Genomic DNA, 13676 nt, shown 5'->3' on the forward strand with positions numbered 1-13676 from the left:
ACATGCTCTACTGACTGAGCCAGCCAGGCATCCCTGTATAACTTTTCTGAAAAACATATTGGAATTCTTGAAATTTTGTTAATATACCACTTAAAGAAATTAATCCTAAAAAATAATGGATTTCCCTAAATGGACTATGCATAGACCTGCTTATAAAGTTCCAGACAAAAGATACCTCTATCCAGTTTTCTCTAAGAAATAAAATCACAGTAACAATGAAAAGAGAGAGAAAAATGATCTTTGATAAAGCTAGAAGACACATGTAACCCTGTACTGTAATATCTGAGGAAGAACCACCTGATGCCGGGAAATGCCTAAAAAGACATATGTGGCTAAAGATCTCAAACAAATCAGACAGAGCACAGCTATTCAAAGTATGTGGCAGGACCACAAGTGTTGCTTGAAACAATGGGAACAGGATGCATGGGCCTTTAGTGGGAGCTTCCCCGGACCCCACAGAATAGGCAAAGGAGGTCGGACTAAACAAGGAAACATGCATTTTTGAGAGAATCAATGTGTCTTGTAGAAGGGTGAAGGAAATGGATCTTGAATTATGAAAGTCCAGAAACTGTTGATTTCTTTGAACTAGGGAGAATGGAAGGTTAAAAGAATTCACACACACACACACACACACACACACACACACACCACTGAGTCATAAAGAGCTTTGCTGTGAACCAAAGAAACTTACTGCTTGCCTGGAACACTGCTCTAGTCTCTCCCCTGAAGGAACCTCCCACAAGTAACTGGAAGAATTCACGTCATTCACAAAAGTAATAAGCAAAAAAGAACCAGCCAAGTATGTATGCAAAGTTACTTTCAGGAAAAGGAAGAAAAATGTGGGAAAAACAAGTGGCAGGTGATGAATACACACTAGAAAAATATGGCCACTGCTCAGATAAAAATCATGACCAAATATATGGTCATGAATAAAGACACCTAATGAATCAAAGAGCTCAAAGCAGAGAACTGGAGGAGATGAAACATGAGCTGGCAGACTTAAGAAATAAACAGAAGAAAAAAATAAATCCATCCAAGAAATCAAGGCCACATTGAGCAGCACAAACAGCCATCACTGAAATTACACCAAGGAACAGAAAAGGACTGAGAAAAGAAGGCAAAATGAAAGATATGAATTACAGACTACAATAATAACAAAAAAACACACAAAAATAATTTAAAGATGTAATTTTGAAAAACCGAGACTTAAACCTATAACTTGATATAGCAGCTCATTAAAAAAAAAAAACTATTTCAATAAGATTACCAAACTGAAACATACCCTAGTGATAGTACTGGACTTCAAAGATGAAAAAACAACAACAAAAGCAAAGAACTCTGGGCATCAGACAAAATGAGTAAGTCACCAACAAGTCTGAGGTAGATTCCTTGTTTCCTCTAGATGAAAAAACAACAACAAAAGCAAAGAACTCTGGGCATCAGACAAAATGAGTAAGTCACCAACAAGCCTGAGGTAGATTCCTTGTTTCCTCTAAATTTCCTCTTTTTTCTGGCCACCCAGTAGACAATACATTTCCTAGCTTTCTTTGTAATTACTTAGTATGGACACACGAGTATGTTCTGGACAACTGGATATGCACTACAGTGAAGTGTGCGAAGTCATCTACAATTTAAAAAAATGCTTTCTCTGAATTTTGGCTCTTTTTCTCTTTTGCAAGCTAGAATGTAGATGTGCCCAGGGTCCCACCTCCAATCTTGGGGATGAAAACAATGCACTAAGGGGATGGTAGAGCAACAAGACAGAAGAAATTGCTCCCTGGATGAATTTATGCAGCAGTTATCTGATAAACCAGACCAGCCAGACTGATATGTGAGAGAGATATAAAGTTCAATTTTATTAAAATCGTTGTATCTTATACTTTGGTACAGTATCACATTCTTTCTTGTACCTAATGCAAAGGGAAAAAAATTAGACTGGCCTCATACGTCACAACGATATTCAATGCTTAAAGACAGATATGGTCCTCACTGTCTCAATTCAGGCTCCTATAACAGAATAACATACCCTGGGTGGCTAATAAACAACAAGGATTTATTTCTCACAGTTGCAGCTCTGGATGCTAGGAAGTCCAAGATCAAGGTGCCAGTAGAGAGTCCACTTCCAGGTTCACAGACAGCCATTTTCTCACTGTGTCTTCATATGTCAGAAGAGGTGAAGGAGCTCCCTGGGGTCTCTATATATTAGGGCAATAATCCCATCCATGAAAGCTCCATCCTCATGAAATAACCACCTCTCCAAATCCCCACCTTTAAATCCAATCACACTGGGTATTAGGTTTCAACATATTAAATTTGGACCTTGAGACAAACAAGATCCAATCAAAAAGATATTACAAAGAACAATTTAATTTAATGAAATGCCTAGGTTCAAAATTAATATAAAAATAATTTCACTAACAGTTTGATAGACACGCTTGTGTCAAACCAAATCTCCCTACAAAAAAACAAAAACAAAACTAGAAAAGTTGGATAAAATAGAAACAAATGATTGAAAGCATTAGAAACTCTCTAGGCAGCCAGAACTTGAGAGGTAAGGCTCTCCAAGAGTCATGAAGTACTGAAATAAGCTCAACATTCTGCTCCACTTTTCTTCTGAATGCATTTGCTGGTTTGCAAGGGTCTACCATCTGAGAATTGAGTAGAAAAAGTTGCCATGAGGGTGAGAAGCTGAGCAGAAGCTGAGCTGAGTAGCCTCGCAGGACTAGAGAGAAAACCTGGAATTCAACAAGACAGCTAAGCCTTGAGAATTTCACAGGGAATGGAAATGTATTAAGATGAACCCAACATTCAACTATGTAATTAACCTCTAGGCGTTAGCTAATTCATAAATAACATGGAGCTAAGAACATAAGAAGGTAAGCAGAAAGTTGCAGCTAGGATCCTATATCAGTTTGCTAGGGCTGCTATAACAAAGTACCTCAGATTGGGTGGTTTAAACAACAGGAACTTATTTTCTCACAATTCTGGTGGCTAGAAGTCTAGGGTCAAAGTATTGGCAGGATTGGTTTCCTCTGAAGCCTCTCTGTTTGGTTTGTAGATGTCCATCTTTTCCCTGTGTCTTACCTGGTCTGCCTTCTGTGTGTGTCTGTGTCCTAGTCTCTCTTCTTAAAGTACACTAGTCACATTGGATTAGGGCCCACCATAATGACCTCACTTTAATTTAATTAACTTTTTAAAGATTTCATCTCCAAATACAGTCACATTCTGAGGTACTGCAGATTAAGACATAGGAATTTGGGAAGGACACAATTCAGCCTATAACAGACACTAAGAAGTAGAGCAAAACTTTAGGCAGTTTACTGGAGCTAGAGAGACAAACTTGTACTTCAAGTCCCATCAAGGAGGGGAAACTCTAGTAAACATGCTAAGGATTTAGTTAGTGCCCCCAAAAAGATTACTTCTTATAGCCACAGTGGAAGTGGATTAGCCTTCACGTACACTGGAATCCTTCTTTGAACCAGCTCAACCCCAGACTAGACTGAAGTGAACTCCCTGTCAGAAGCAACTACAAAATCATCTCTGAAGAAAAGGACAGTACTCAGACTCAAATTCTAAAACTTTCTCATTTTTAATATTTTTCATTTGATCAAAAATTACAAAGTACAAAAAGAAATAGAAAAAAAAATAGCTGAAAACCAAGAGGAAAGGATTTGGATTTACTATTTGAATATTGGAGATCCAGAGTTCTAATCTAGATGCACTGCACCAGTTTTCAAAAGGGCTTCATATGTAAGTGATGAATCACTGGGTTCTACTCCTGAAGCCATACAACACTATATGTTAACTAACTTGAATTTAAATTTAAAAAATTTTAATTTAATTTTTAAAAAAGGGCCTCAAAGATATACAATGGATTTGAAAGTAAACTAACCACCTGTTGAAACAAAGCTTAACCATCATTAAAGGAAGACCACAAAATAAAGACACTCAACAATGCAAACCACATAATGACCAGTATTTAATATAAAATTACTCAGCATGCCATAAAGCAGAAAAATGTGATTCATAAAACAAAAGAAAAAGGACTAAAAATTGCATAATCAGAAATGACAATGATGATGAAACTAGCAAACAAGAGTGTTAAAATATGTAACTGTGTAAGTATTTAAGCAAAACACACACAGTAAGAAAGAAATTGTATGAGGTCTAGAGATAATGTCAAAGATAGAAGCAAACTTATAAAAAAATTGCTAAAACCGATGGCAAAGAAAAAATCTTAAAAGAAATCTTTTAAAAAATGAACATGATAAACAGAACAAAAGTAAAAGTAACTGAAGAGTTCTCATCATAAACTATTCAAACTAGAAGAGGATGAAACAAAATTTTAAATGACTAAAGAACAAAACAGAAAACTTGTCAATCTAGAATTCTACATTCAGTAAAGGTATCTTCCAGAATAAAGATGAAGTAAACATATTTTAATTAAAGATATCTTCCAAATGTTGAATTTATCATGAGGATATCTATATTAAAAGAATATGGAATTTTTTCAGAGAGAAGAAAAATAATACCAGATGGCAAGTTGGATCTACACAAAAGAATAAAAAGCACAAAAGTGGTAAAGATGTGGGTAAATGTAAAAGCTTTACCTCATTTTTAAAATTTCTTTAAAAGATAACTGTCTGATTAAGACAAAAACTATAATAATGTATTGTGAAATTATAACATGCATAAGTAAAGGGTATGACAACAATAACATAAAGGTAGAGGTGAATGGAAGTATACTGTTCTTACATTACATGTGAAGTGATGTAACATTATTCGAAAGTAGACTGTTATAACTTAAAGATGCATGTTTCAAAACCTGGAGCAACCACTAAGAAATAAAGAGGTTTAGCTAAAACTAATAAGGGAGACATAATAGAATTCAAAAAATATTCAATCCAAAAATGTAGGAAAAGAGAAAAAAAACAAAGGGAATAGATGGAACACATCCAATACAAAAAGCAGGATAATGGTTCAAGTGCAATAATTTCAATATTACATTCAATATATATTGTCTAAACATCCCAGATAAAGACCAAAAATTCCGGATTGAAAAATACATTAACCTTACTCATAATAAAATACATACAGATTTGAACTGCAATCAGAGGTAATTTTTAACTTTTCAGACTGGCAAAAAAAAGTTTGCTAACACTATTACCATGCATTTGTGAAGAAACAACCACTCTCATACATGTTAGTAGGTAAGTAAATTGGTACAATTTTATAAAGATCAATTAGCAACACTTACAAGGATTAAAGATGCACATAAAATTTGACCCAGGAATGTTAATTACAGGTATTCGTGCTACAAGTATCCTTGCTTGTGTATGAAATGATACATATACAAAAATATTAATTGCAGAACTGTTCATAATAGAAAATGATTGGAAGCAATCTAAATGGTCATCAAGGAGAATGCTAAATAGAAGTAAAATTATGACCAAACATATAAATAGAATACTATATAGTCATTAGCAAAAATGAGGCTGCTCTATTTAAGTGGCTCCACAGAATATCTCCCTAGTTAATATGTTCCTTATAAAACATCTTGGATTTTAATAAACAAGATTGTGAATCTCCCAATACAAAATTTTCTAGCCAAAGCCTATAGAAGGACATTTAATAGTTGCTTCATAAAGCCTTAATACATTTTTACCAAAATGATAAGCAGGGAAAGTCTTGATTTGTATTCCAAATACAATTAAAGATTGTCAGAGTAGGATTAGTTTAAAAATCTCAAGGAGGGTTAAAAAATGAAATGTGAATCTCTGAATATTGGTGCTAAGAGAGACATCACATGATACAAAACCATAAAAATTATCTGATATTCAGAATGTGATACTTTAATCACTTTACATCCTAACATGATAGTTTGTTACTTATACATTGGTATTTTACTAGAGGAGAGATGGTTCCAACCTGGTGGTTCTCTAAGCTCAAAATATGAGGCATTTGGTAGTTTCTATTCTTAACTGTGAGGAAACAAAAGGCTGCCAAGAGTGTCCTGTTAGTTTTAGTGTACAGGAGAAAGGAGTAGAGACGAGGGAAGCAGATCATAAGAAAAACATATGAAGATATTTTACAAAACAAAACAAAGTATAAAGCCCAAGAATGATTTTTACGATCAAGACAAACTAAGCAAAGGATTATGCTGAGGTGAAAATCTCAGTCAAGAGTAAGAGTTACAAATCAGGGATAAAGAAAAGGCATTTGATGGAGTAAGCTGCCTGAAGAGGTAGAAAAGGTAGGATAGAACACAATAGCAAAGGACAAAGTTGAACAAAAGGCAGGATATTGAAACAAAAAGGAAAATAGAACAAATGGGTGCAAATGGAAAGAATGTTGTAGAAGTTAAAGATGAAAGTTATGGAATTACTTACTGGATCATTTTTTGCATAGCAGAATTTTTTAAAAACAAGGTTATGCTTTCCAAAGATTCTTAAGCTTGTATGGCGTATCCATGAATGGAAGAGAGAGAGAGAACCCGTGGATGATTCCTCAGCAGTGTTGAGAACACAGTGGGATTAGATACCACGAAGCTGTAGGGACTCTGTGTGGCTTCCTCCACAAGCACTTAACGTGCTACAGGTCAGAGGAGGACTGGAATGACTGGATATACTTTGGTACTGGCCTTTTTTAGGATCAGTAGGACAAAAGAATAGGAGGTATCACTATTGAGGATAATAGAGAGAGACAAACTGAAGGAGTGGATTGCAGGGTATAGGATAGATACAGGGGGGAAAAATGGTGTGGGAGCCAAAAATGAACTAACATATTGGGACAAACTTAATTGAACAGGGACTAAAAGAACTGATACAGTCAAAAGAGCATCGAGAGTTGGAGACACAGGGGACACGGCCTCCTCTAATATCTGTAGGGAATTGGCAAGCATACAAATAGATCTACTTCTAAAATTAAGGGTAATATGAATTGCCCAATATTGAAAACATTCTTAGTTCTCCATGAGCAACCATTGTGAATATTGTGCTAATTTGTGAGTATCTCCAGAACCACAAATTGGAATGTGAAAGAAAAGGTGGCATTAACTTAGGAACCCCTCTAACATTTGGTAAAACTGTTGCTTGTGATAACTTGGAAGACGGATTGTGCATTAAATGAACTTGTAGCCCTAGGAAAAAAGATTGGAAAATGGAACGTGAGTAGCATGATTTAGTTGCCCTTGGTGTGCCTGGCAAGCATTGTGGGTTAAATTGTGTCCTGCTTCCCACCACCAAAAAAGATATATTGGAGTTCTAACCCCACTACCTCACAATGTGACTTTATATTGGAAATACAGATAATCAAGTTAAAATTAGGCCATTGGGGTGAACCTTAATACAATATAATTGCATCAAAATTAAAAAGGGATATTCGGGCACAAAGACACACAACAGGGAAAACACCATATGAAGATGAAGGCGGAGTTTAGGTGATGTATCTAAAAGCCAAGGACATCAGAGATTGCCAGCTGATCACCAGAAGCAAGGAAAGAGGAACGGAACCATCGTCCCTCACAACCCTCAGAAGAGACCGATGCTGCTGACATCTTGATCTGGGACTTCTGACCTCCAGATGTGGGAGACAATACATTTTTGTTGTTTATTTAAGTCATCCGGCTTGTAGTAATTTGTTACATCAGCCCTAACAAACTAGTACAGCAAGGTATTGCAAGAAAAAGATGAACTCAGAAAAGAATTCACCAATGTGCAAACAGGAATCATGGGGAATAAATTCAGGAACTTGGGGACTTGATTACAGAAAGCAACTGATTTTCCATCCCAAAATAATAAAATATACAATTGAGCAATGAATGCTGATAAAAACTCAGTCTTAAGGCAAAGATCAAATCAAGGGTATGGCCATCACATTCATTGTTAACTTTTTCTGAATTGGTTAAGATGTCCCAAAGCAAGGTCTTGATACCAGTAAATCTTTTCAGTCATATGAAATGGCTTACAAAAAATAAATTTAGAGCATGGATCTCCATCATTTGAAAAATGGAGACACCGCTCAAAGAATGCTCAGCTCTCCTCATACCCATAACCTAGATTTGAAGGACAGGCAACCAAAGCTTCAACATATGGGTAATTTGGTAAATGAGAGCAACAAGAAAGGGTAGTATTTCTATATACAGTGTAAGTTTCAAAGGAGGTATTATTATCCAAGGAATTAAAATGATTACAAAATAAATTCCATATACAGTCTGTTTTGTTCACAGTTACATTCTCAGCACCTAACCCAGAGCACCTAGACTACTAGCTGCTCAACAAATATTTGCTGATTGCAAGAATAAATAATAAAAGGGAAGCCAGAAGAATGTTGGGCTTTTCTCTGCTTGCTCTTCCTGGTCCCTGATGCTGAAAGAAGGGGAAAATGAAAAACCCACTTAAGCAGAATTCTCAAAGGGAATTGAATTTTGCTGACAGTAAGGGGATAAAGGGAACCTTTATTTAAGAAATTTGTATAAGACTGTATAGGGGTTCTTTGGCCCTAGTCACTCATAGGCAGTCTTGCCATTGATTGAACTACCTAGCTTAATACTTCCAGAACTAGTACAGATCTCTCTTGTAAATCCCACAATTTTCTATAATCCCAACTTTTATTTTTCAGCAGATGATGCTATTTCCCTTTCTTTACCCAGAGGACTGAAACCATTCAACATAAGCATTCTCATTAAATCTTGTCATCTCAGCCTCTAAGTTGTGGAGAAGATTGGGACTTTCTAGTATCCAAATCACAGATGAGGACATAGCTTCATCTTTAAGGCTGCATATCTGGGCTCCTACTTCTTTGCAAAGAGGACATTTTTGCTCCTTACATTCATGTAGAATATCTGTTCTTTTCTGAATTGGAAACCAATGCCTTGGTTCTATTGCCCTATGCCTTGTGCCTCCCCAACATCTGCTCTTTCAGACCAACAACTCTTCCTGAAAATCTTGAAATAAATATTTCCAGGTGAAGAAAACTCCCATTTTTTTTTTTTTTTTTTGGCTCTGGATTCTAAATTAAAAGCATCAACAGTCCATGTGTACTACATTTATGTAATGCATAGGAAAAGGAACAAAGGCACTAGAACTCAGTTAAATTCATTCCATAAACTAGGCCCATGCTGGAACTACACCTCAAAGTTTTTTATCTTTCAACTACCCTATTTGTAAACATCATTGTTCATATTCACTTTTTTGATATGCACCTTTCTTATGACACCTCTAATCACATTCTTGTTCCTCTAAGGCCATGAGAATATTTCAGAAATAGTATTTTCTACATGTTCCTTCTCTCATATATTCACCCAAATGTCCCCTGGTTACATCTATCCCATGAATAACTAGGTGAAATGGGTTTAAGCCTCCAATTCTAGTCTGTAGAAATCCTAAGTTCTCTCTAAGATTTCCTCAAATTCCCAAGACTTATGTTCTTATGATCTCTTCTGATCAGTTCTACATTATATTAATCCAGAATTAAATCCAGCCTCTTCACTGATTGCCATAAAAAAAGCCTCTATTCACACAAAATATATATTTTCCTAAATATACAGGGACCACAGGGAAGGACCACAGAGCAAACACCTTGGAACTCCGTATCAACCATTCTGCTTCTCCAGAGTCCTTTCTGGACATCTCACCACGGGAGATTCCTCTGTTGGCCTTTAACATACTCAGCACCTAACTTCATGTCTTTCCATAAACTCCCCTCTATTCTTACTCCCTGCCCTGTCCAGAAAACCCAGACCCCAGAGGTTTTCCTGTCTACCTCCAAAGTGTTTTTCCAGACAAGTACTGTTTCTTCCCTAAGAGGAATTCTGATGCAAGCTGTTAAGGTTGGGATCTATGTTAGTTTCTGGAAATAGTTTACTAATTCTAGTCTTGCTTCCTTTTGTGTTTTGAATGAGGAAACTGAGGCTCAGGGATCTTAAGTGGCTTGCTTACTGTAGCTCTTAGAACAGTGCTTACACAGACTACCTGATTCAGAATCACTGGGTGGTTGGTTTTTGATTTTTGTGTTTTTTAATGCTGAATTTGGGTCTACACTTTTGATCTACTGAACAAGACTCCCAAATAATTTTTAGCACACAAAACAACTGCCTTAGACTTATAACTTAAGGACCAAGGTGGAAAAAAAGCCACGAAAAGTTGTTACAAATTTAATTTAAATCTAAGCTGTAAGAATGATAGCTTGGATTCATGCAGCACCCGAAAAGACTTTAGACAACTTTGACACAAGACAAAGTAAATACTAGTGTCATTTTGGTGGAAAGAACACCAGACTAGGAGTCAAGGCTAATTGTGTGACCTTGAGCAAGTTACTTAACATCTCTGTACCTCAGGTTCCTAGGGGAAAATACTGCTTTCTCTATTTAACTCCAAGGACTATGTGAAGGATAAAATGAGATCATGTATGAGAAAACATTTGTGGGAGGAGGGGAAAATAAATAGTTCTCTACAACTGCTAGGTATTATTTCAAAGTCCTGCTTGGGCCTGGAAAATATCAATCTTCTGCATGTTACCAATATGCTAGTAAGGCAGCCTGTGGAGTTTTTCAAGAAGCTAGTAGGATCCAAGTTAGGCAGCTCATTGCTCAGGCTGAGTAGCCAGAGAGGGGAATTCTTGATTCAGAGCAGCATCTGTTAGTGATTACGGTTTCAGAGGCATGTGCCTGAACTGAAGGCAATGCTACAGAACTGGCCATAGCAGCAGTCCCAGTGGTAAAACAGATTGCATCTTTAAAGTGGATATGAAAGGTAAACATGAAAGCATGATGCTACAATCGCATGGAGTAAAATGGTGCTTGTTTAACATCCCCCACAAGACACTCACAAGCACATACAAAGGAAAACAACAACAGGCAGAGGGTTATGTGAAAAAAGAGAACCCCAAGAAACAATTGCCGCCATCAAACTCAGAAGAGCTCACTTGCACTCTGTTAATTGCACAATATATTTGCAGAGTGGGCCTCTTTGGCATCCATTCCCCGACATGTTCTCCCTTCAAAACTCGAGTTTGTTCAATTTGGATCCCTGGCAGAAAAAAAATCCCTCATCCAAAAATCACTATGAAGTCTGTCAGAGATCCGACTATAGTTAAAGTAAGTAAGTTTATTATAAATCAGAAGATATGATGGACTTGGAACAAAGACCAAAGATCTAGGCCCAGTGGGGAGAAAAGTAATCCTGGGACTTTCAGGTGGGTCAGGTGAGTTAGAAGTTCTGAGCACGACTGGGGTGGAAGAAGTCTAGAGGCAGATTGAGACCCCAGGGATTTCATTAGAGTGATTTTGTAAAAGTGTGCATTTTCTACCTATGAAAGGGGATGTACGTGTGTGCTCAGGTTGAACTTAAAAAGCCTGGAGCAGGGTCTGTTTAAAATGTTAAAGAAAAAGTCAAGACTAGAAGTTTAAGGTAGGTCAGAATTTACTGATGAAGCTGTAAATTTCAGTTGAAGGTACATGAAGGTACAAAAACATGATGTCCCACACCAGGGGAGAATCCTGGTTTTTATGAGGAATACCTAGAAGATACTCAGAAAATCAGCAATTCAAATGGCCTGGCTGGTTTAAGTCCATCTTTCTAGAAGTACATGAAGAGAAAGCAGGGAATGATGTGCCTTTGCCCAAAGTAAGTGACCAGTAAGAGAAAAGAGAAGCAAAAGCTGACTATATGATACATGTATCCAAGGACTATTTTAGTACAAGAAAGCTGCTCCAGTAAAGCAGAGCCCTGGGCCTGTGGGCTACATTCACTAAGGCCAGAGGAAGAACAGAGGAGACGAACTACAGCCACTTCTATTTAGTTAGAGGTTTGTTTCTTTGACGGCTTGTTATCCACATGGAAATGAATGGTCACCTCATAAACTAAATCTAGCCACAACTCACTTAAACCCATCCTACAGAAACTACTTTTTTAGGCCATGAAACAGACTAAGAAAATAAAATTGTGGGAGGCAGTAGAAAGGTCATTTAACTAGGAGTGAAGAAACCTGCCTGGGTTTTAGTCCCAGTTTTCTCAATTACTGGCCGAGGTGGCATTTCCGGGGACGGGGGGAGGGGGCGGGGGGGGGGGGCATTTAGCCTTTCTGTATCTACTGGAAGCCTGCAGTGAGTGGACAGTGGAGGGTGGGGGAGATGGAAAGATGATCTTTAAGGTCCCTTCCAGTGAAAACAGTCTATGATTCCAGTTAGCATATAAAATAATTGAGGAAGTCTGAAAGGCTATATAACAAAACATTACCAGAGGAGACCTCAGGGGAATGGGATTAGGTCAGGGGTAGAGAGACAAAAGAAAACAATTGGAGAACACTTTCAGTAGGGAAAAAATGCAAAGGCAGAAGGGATTTGTAAGTGAAATATTAAACAAGAAAAGTTTCAGTTAGCATATAAAATAATAGAGAAAGTCTGGAAGGCCATATATCAAAACATTACGAGTAGTCAGAGTCTAAGCACGAAGCGGAAATAGTGAAGGGACTTGGGAGAGCCAACGGTGTGAATATTATTTGCCATCTCTCTCTCCTGACCTTGTTGGAAAAACCCATGGTAGAGCCACTAGACATCTCTCACTTCCATCTAACTGCTCTCTGACCTTGGGTCCCAGCCCTCCATGCCCAGTGACGGAAGGAAAGACATACAGGAGGGGGTTTCCTGCTCTGCAGTCTCTTGTACAAACCACCATCTGATTTTGTGGCACAATTTGAAGAAAGCTGAGCTTGTCTTTCATCTTATGCTGACAGTGCTATTTTCCCTGAAGATTTTAGCCTTGTGACTATGGCCTCTTATGTCATCCTGCTTCTTCTCTTTGCTCCCATAAGCTTCAGGGTCTACAAGTCTATCATGTAAGCTGTACAGAAGTCGAAAGGCCATGAAATCAAACTGTTTTCAGAAGTTTTCCATAGTTATGAGTGACCCCGTCACTAGGATTCCAAACCTCATCATGTGTCTGTTTCTGGTGGAAGATCTGGCTGTCTTCATGTGGCTAATGACCTATGTTGGTGTGGTTGCAATGGAACTACCCTCTTGATCTTAGCCAAACTGTAAATTTTCAGGGTTCCAATGAAATGTACGAACGCTGGATTATTATGTTGTGTCATGGGGATCAAGCCAAGTCAGTTATTGAAGGACTCAGACAAAACTCTATGGCATTCCAAAGAGAAAAGCAGAATAAGCCCATAGAAATAAATAAATAAATAAACAAACAAACAAACAAACTGCTGTGGGTGTCTGGGTGGTTCAGTCACTTAAGTGTCTGACTCTTGATTTCAGCCCATGCTATGATCTCACAGTTTGTGAGTTCAAACCCCACATCAGGCTCTGCGCTGACAGCACAGAGCCTATTTGGAATTCTCGCTCTCCCTCTCTCTCTGCCCCTCTCCCACTCATGTTTTCTTTCTCTCAAAATAAATAAACATTAAAGAAATTAAACTGTTGCTAAATCACCACCAAAGACGTTTTTAACATTATGCTTATACTACAAAGGATACGTCCAGTGTCTACTTCCAAACTTAAAATTTGATGTTTTCTTACCTATTTTTTTTTCTTTACTCTCAGTACCAAGCTCCAGAATATATTAGGTTGAAAAGTAATGGACAGCTTCAAAACTAAAAGATAAGAAAAGACTCAAGTGACTGGGTTAGCCAGAACTTCTAAAGGTGGTAGAGCTGTTTCCTGTGACTTGAAA

Source organism: Panthera pardus, unplaced genomic scaffold, assembly GCF_024362965.1.
Source record: "Panthera pardus isolate Hobbes unplaced genomic scaffold, ASM2436296v1 HiC_scaffold_6, whole genome shotgun sequence".
Taxonomy (NCBI): Eukaryota; Metazoa; Chordata; class Mammalia; order Carnivora; family Felidae; genus Panthera; species Panthera pardus.